At 34.6% G+C, this 7,214-nt stretch overlaps 1 protein-coding gene across 1 annotated transcript in view; it reads right to left on the bottom strand.

Annotated features, from left to right (window-relative positions):
• Positions 1 to 7,214, bottom strand: part of ARHGAP24 (Rho GTPase activating protein 24) — a 549,762-nt gene that overhangs the window by 448,770 nt on the left and 93,778 nt on the right. The window lies entirely within an intron of this gene.

Raw genomic sequence — 7,214 nt, 5'->3', positions numbered from 1 at the left:
AGATGCCATGGACTGCAGCCTACCAGGCTCCTCCATCCATGGGATTTTCCAGGCAAGAGTGCTGGAGTGGGGTGCCATCGCCTTCTCTGAATAATGGATTACAGAAGGCCAAGTGTTTGTGGCATAGTTGCTTTTCAATAATTTTTCTGCAAATTATTGCACTACACAAAATAATAAACAATACAAACAGATAGAATTTCAAAACTATTGCAGGAGGCCTTTTTGGAGAGGTGAAAATTTTGATTCCTTAACAGTGAGATGCACATAGAATAAGCCCTATTTTCACTGTTTGGCTCTAAATCCAATAAACCAAGAAAAATATGCACATAAAATCAAGGGGAAATGTAAGGTCTCAGAATAAAATAAACAATCTCTAGCACTGCTTACTGGACTTGTAACAGACTTGTCTGTGTTTACATCTCCAAATTCATCTCTTATCCCTGCTTGTCTCCTTTCTAAGGTGCTGAAATACTTAACCATTATTATGGTTATCAAATCGTCAACGATCTACCAAAGGGCCATGACCTACACCTTTAATTCTGCCACATATATCAACCAAATCGCTTATAATAATGTTATGTTCTCCTTCACTTCTGAGGTTAAATATATCTTCTTTAGAAAAACTCTCCCTGAACCTTGAAGTGGTAATAGATGCACCCTTTCTGTTGCTTCCTAAGTATTCTCTATACTTTCTTTATTTAAATACTCATTACATTGTACAGTAACTGCAATTGACTATAACAGCCACTGGAACTGAATACCATCTTTATGGATATTTTTTAGTATTAATTGATCATCTGTGGCAGTGTCAGCTAGCTCTTTTTCCATACCCGTGTTCTCCTCTGATCCAGGATAAAGCGGGTACATGCCCAGCCTCCTGTGCAGTTAGGCATGATCATGTGACTCAGTCCCAACTACTGGAATATGAATAGAAGTGATAAGAGGCACCTGCACACCGAATGGTCTATCTAAGCCTTCTATGCAGTAGTCTATTTTATACTCTTTCTAGATTACTGGAAAGGAAATGATCCTATGATAAGTTTCAAAGCCAAAAGTTAAAATTGCAAAATCACCAGAAGCTTAAGTTTCTAAACAGTTATTTGAAGCAGACCTCCTCACTTACTGAGAATCACTTTGGACTTTCACTTGAGAAAGAAAGAAACTTCATTTTAAATCCTTGTTCATTTGTTTGGGGAGGTCTATCTTTTTATAGTAACAGTTATATCATCTTTTGTTTCTAGAGTCTAGCATAATAACTGCAGGAACATTAGAAATCTATAAATATATGTTGAAAAAAACCAAGTGAAAGAATGATGAGTATGACCATCTCAAGAAATAAATTCTTTTTTGTCAAATTAATGTTATAAAAATAGCTAACATTTATTTTATATTTACTATATGCTACTGCTTTCTAAAATTCTTTACATAAATTATCTCACATAAACCTCTTAACAATGTTATAGGTAGGTACTAATCTTTTCCCATTGTACAGATTAGTGGATTGAAGTTTAAAACCAGCTTATTCAGTCTAATATATCATAGTTATTTGGTAGACGAATCAAGATTCAACCCAAATTAAGTGACTCAAAAGCCTATTTTTTTAACCACACTGATATAAAATGCCATGCCTAGATGACTTCTATAAGCAATAAAAAATTATTCAACCAATAGCAGAATAAAACATTCACTATTAATAACACTACCTTGATATGATTTCTAGGAAAGAGGTAAGAGTTCCTAAAAATTTATGATGACACACAAATCCTTCTTATGTGTCTTTTAAGATGCCAAGAGACTTAGATGCTACACTGAAAGTCAGTTGGGCTTCCCTGGTAGCTCAGGTGGTAAAAAACCCGCCTGCCAATGTAGGAGACATAAGAGATGTGGGTTCAATCCCTGGGTCAGGAAGATCTTGCCTGGACAATTCCATGGAGAGAGGAGCCTGGTGGGCTACAGTCCATGGGGTCGCAAAGAGTCAGACATGACTGAGTGACTAACACACACACACACACACACACATACAGAAAGTCAGTTATGTGTGTTTCCAGCATTATTTTACACACATAATCAGCACTTTGGCTGCTTCTGGGTCATATACTTTAACAGAGAACACCAATTACCTTAGAGATTTCTAGATTTCATTAACTCACGTTTCATTAGATATATAAAATTAGAGTTTACTCTTAAATCAGTAATCAATTCTTGCACATTTAGAAGTCAGGATTCAGGTTATAATTCACTTAAAATCACTTTGTTCTTTAAGGTAAGAAAATCCATTGTGATCTAATACAGTGTCATCTTCATCAGGTCCAGAAAAAAACCTTCCCACACAACTGGATCAATATCTGCTATAGGAAGCCTAGGCTAGATTAATTGGGTTAGTGCCTGTTTGGATTTCAGTCGTTTTATCAGGAGTCCCAGGTTGGCTTCTCAAAATCAATGCTTTCCAGGGTGTGTCAAGTTCTAGTACCCAAGGTATATCAGAGATATTCAATAGTATGGCCAAACATGAGACTCGGCAGTTATTTAAGTAATAATATACTTCAGGATAGAAGTAAAGCAAATTGTTCCCCAAAAGCACTAGGAATTTATCACTAGATTCATTTAACAAAATCTATATAACTGCTTTGTTTTTAAGATAACTATAATAATCACTTTTTATCTATGTATCAGCTTCTTCCCCTCTGTTATAATATCTATAAGGCCACAGTCATTTTTCATGATTATTAATGAAAAATAGCCATACAGATATTGTCACAAGCTTAGTTTAAAATATATTTTAAAACATTTTTCATAGCTATCCAGAACTCCTAGGGGTACATAAGGTAGATGAAAGATTTCTTTTTAAATAAATTCTTATGTACAGTATAATTTTAAACTTTTTTCTATGTATAAACAGGACTTTATTTTAAAGATTAAAAATAGAAAAAGTATTAAACAAATATTTTAAAAAATACAGAATTATAAAGTGCTTACAGCAGTGGCCTATGAGTAACAGAAATTATGGATACATTGGTGTATATTCAAACATTGGCTACATACATCACTATTCTGTTGGTTTTTTCAGAAACAACAAAATCAACTTTATTTTTTAAATCTGTTCTAAATAAAATCTGTTTCCATGATAATTGCAAACAGTGGAGTTTCTGGAGTGAGTTTGGGCTAAGATGAACTAAAATTTCATTTTTAAAACTATAGAATACTAAATATTTTAGCTTGATGTATTTTAAATATAAAACACTTACACTTTGAGGTAGAACCCCAGGGGAATTCTGGCTACAGGCTGGAAAGTCTCATTTACAAAAAGATATTGTCACCAGAGAAAGGAGAACCTAGAGGGGCTTTTGCCTTTTGCTCAAGAAGAAAATACAAGGGTCAGTTTAGAGACTTTCTAAGTTCCCAGACTTGCCCAGATTGTGGAATATTTAGGAAGCAAGGTGCAACCTGAATAAGAACACGGTACATCAATGTTAAGTTTAAGTAATTAAGTCTATAAGGTACTAAATCAGATATACTAGGTTCTAGTAGACATGAAAATTGTACAGATGGAAGAAAAACTTAATTGAGAAAAGTATATTGATTAACATAGGTTCTCAACGTATTAGGTGTTATGGATTGAATTGTGCCCGCCCCTGCACCTGCCACCATTCCCATTAAAGTCCTAATCCTCCATGTGGCTAGGACTTTAATGTGAATTATGGAGGGGGACAATTCAATCCATAACACCGAATATGTTGAAAACCTATGTTAATGAATATACTTTTCTCAATTAAGTTTTCCTTCCATCTGTATGGTCACTTTCACAAGGAGTTAATCAAGGTAAATGATGCCATAATGATGGGGCTAATCTGAGAGGACTCGTGTCCTTGGAAGAGGACACCTGAGCTTTCTCACTCTCCAGTGCACAAAGCAAAGGCCATGTGAAGACAGAGAGAATGTAGTTTTCTACAAGCCAAGAAGACAGGCTTCACCAGAAACCAGCACTGGAAGCATCTCGATCTTGGACTTCCAGCCTCTAGAACTCAGAAAATGAATTTCCGTAAGAATTAGATACCTATTCTATAACTCCAAGTCTTTCTTCTGCTCTGAATTCCTCTTTCCAGTTCAGGCACCTGGAAAATTCCCACCAATCTTCAACATCCTAGGTAAGGGTCACTTCCTGCTTTGCACAGCCTCCTCGACTCCTCTAGCCAGTCATCACTCCCTCCCTGGCACTAATTATATCTGTGCTTTCTGAGTACTTCACGCTTACATGTTAGTCTGTCACAATTATAATTCTATTTACATGTTTCCCCAACAGATGTGTAGCTTTAATAACAAGGATAATGATGGAGCTTGACTCTTTATTGAGTTGAGAAACTCAGAGAAAGTTTCACTAAAATAAATTGATAGGCTTTTTCTAGGATAGGAGGGACACATACTTCAAGGATTTTAATACTTTCATTTTAGAAATACTATTAAGAAAGAGGAAAACCAATTCAAATTAAGTTTATTGAAAATTTTCAGCTGGTTAGGAATGCTCAGAAGAGTAAATTTTTTCATTTCATTAGTGATGTTTCCTCCAGTATTATTGAAATAGCCCTCAGCAAAAAAATACGAAGGCCAAGGGCATTCTTAGGCTTGAAGGTGCCCATATTGAAAATAGTCCTTCTGACTGAAAACAAATCTAAAGAAAGCTGAGGATTTGTGAGCAGGCAAAAGGCTAAGTTGAAGGAACATTGGATCAGGAGCAAGGAAATTTGATTTTCAGTTTGTTATTTGCTACTCACCAACAATATCTCTTGGCTGATACATACACTCTCTCTCACACACACACACACACATACACACATACACACAAACACACATGCATCCTTTATCTATGAAGTGAGGAGTTTTATAACATTTTTCCCTGTTTTAACATTTTCCCAAGGCTTTCAATTGCTACTTATTGAATTTTTTAGAGTTATTCTATGATATGTCACTACAGCATTTTTTAATGTGATTTAAACCACACTGTTTGAAAAAGAGGTTATGATTTTGATATATGAAGCTGAGAATAGTCCATGTTACAGCACCTGGTCCTGGCCCAACCCTTCTTGGCTATAGATATCATTTATTGACTCACCAACTCATCCGAAAATGTGCCTTGCACTTACAATGTGTCAGGCAGGCATCTATTTCTCATTTTAAAAATTCACTTTAAAGTAAGGAATGAATCCATTCATGGACAAATACACAGTCCTTTCAAATTACAAACTGTCCTCTGACATAGACACTGCTGTTTTCATCTGATTCTGTGTGTACATGTCTAAACATTTGTGCAAAATATTAAAATTTAAAGGTACAATGTCAAAATTCCTGGTGCATACATGAAAGATTGTCCAAAAATGAATAATAATTCAAAGTTATTCACCCCAAATTATCTTACTTTGTTAACAGCAAATCTTTAACAAATAATAATTAGGAAGAAAAAATATGAAAATTTTTTTGTGGAGAAATAATGGTAATCTATGTTTCATTTGTATAAGAATTAGCATTTTCTTATCAATATAACTCTATTTTGTTAGTTTCACATATTATGTCTACAAATACTAGTAACATACTAATAGCAAAATACTGTTTATCTTAGAAATACTATGAATTAAATTAATTTTCACTTCAATTCAAATTTCATTTGAATTGATCAGAAGTTTTTGCATTTCTTATTTAAATTTCCAGCTTTTTATCAAAATAACTACATTGCACAGAATACTGTGACTCTGTCGATCTTCTGAGAAACCCCACAGAGGACAATAACCAAGGCAATTTGATAATATCCTCTTTGAACAGTTTAAGGGGTTCATATACATATTCTCTGACATCTGCAGGTTCTCAAATTTTAGAAACATTAAGCTCAATCTTGATCTATTGTAGCCAATCTTCATTACTAGAAGGTACGTTGAACTCACCAAAGAGTCAGAATGATTGTTTAGTCTGTTTCAGTTCTCCAGTCACTCAGGTCCTAAAACCTCCATTTGCTCCCCTAATCCTTTGTTTAGATTCTAGATGAGACCTAATTAATGATTTAATTTGTACTCATTCTGGTTAACAACCCAGCCCATCCAAAGTATGCCAGAACAAAAGTCCATCGAATAAAATATTGAATGTTACTCATCCATCTCCTTCTGTATTCAACATGGTCCTCCATATCAAAGTTTCCATAATGAATGCCCCATGTTCTACTTTTTTTCACATTAACCTGAGTTTGGTAAAAATAATTTTATGTTCAAGATAATACCTTACTGTATTACATAGTATAAAACAAGGTACAATGAGAAAAGAACTCTAGAGTATAAGATAACAAACAAGACTCCTTTGCCTCTGATCTCTATATGATGGTGCTTATCTCAGCCACAGTTTCTTCATTTGTAATAACAACTCCCACATTCCCCACTGTTTTGCTATGATGAAAGGAATGTCATTGCTGTTGCTCAGTTGCTCAATCATGTCCAACTCTTTGTGACCGCATGGACTGCAGCATGCCAGACTTCCCTGTCCTTATGGAAATGCCTTATAGCTGTCATGACATAAATACGGGATAATCTTATTAACTTATTTATGAGATCTTTGAATGAAAGCATATGAACTTGGACTTAACTAGAGGCAAACATGGCACCACAATCTAACTCTGGGTAATATGCTTTATACCTAAGCATTGATTTCTTCATACATGAGGCTAATCCTACCTCAAAGGATTATTTTAAGCATTTCATAACATACATATACCAATTCTTAGTCAAATGCTTGGCCTTGGTAAAGGCATGCTAAAAAATAGAAATTTCAAAAATGAGTGGAGAATGTAATTTCATTGCTACTTTTATGTATTAATAATTTAGTTAGATTAATGAGAAGTTTGTTAAATTATGTCTGAGGAATTTAAAATACTAAAGCAGAGCCTTGATCCAACTTCCTAATTAAGTTCTCAAATTTTAATACAAGGAAAATAGCCCCAAGAACATACCGTTAGGGATGTTTATGTAAACTACTCTAAAACATTTTTTCTCTTAGTTATGTATTTTATAGATGTAGATGGAGGAAAAACACAGAGGGAATGCCTCCATTCCCATCTTCTTTCATCAATTGATAAGCAATGATCACAGCTAAGAAAGCTTGTTGTAGCTACAGGGAAGGATGGAGAATTTTTCCTAATTGCAACCCAGAGATCTGTGGCTGAGGAAATGAGAAGTAAACAA

This window comes from Bison bison, unplaced genomic scaffold (genome assembly GCF_000754665.1).
Source record: "Bison bison bison isolate TAMUID 2011002044 unplaced genomic scaffold, Bison_UMD1.0 scf7180017864228, whole genome shotgun sequence".
Classification (NCBI taxonomy): Eukaryota; Metazoa; Chordata; class Mammalia; order Artiodactyla; family Bovidae; genus Bison; species Bison bison.
This window is presented reverse-complemented; position numbering and strand designations above follow the sequence as displayed.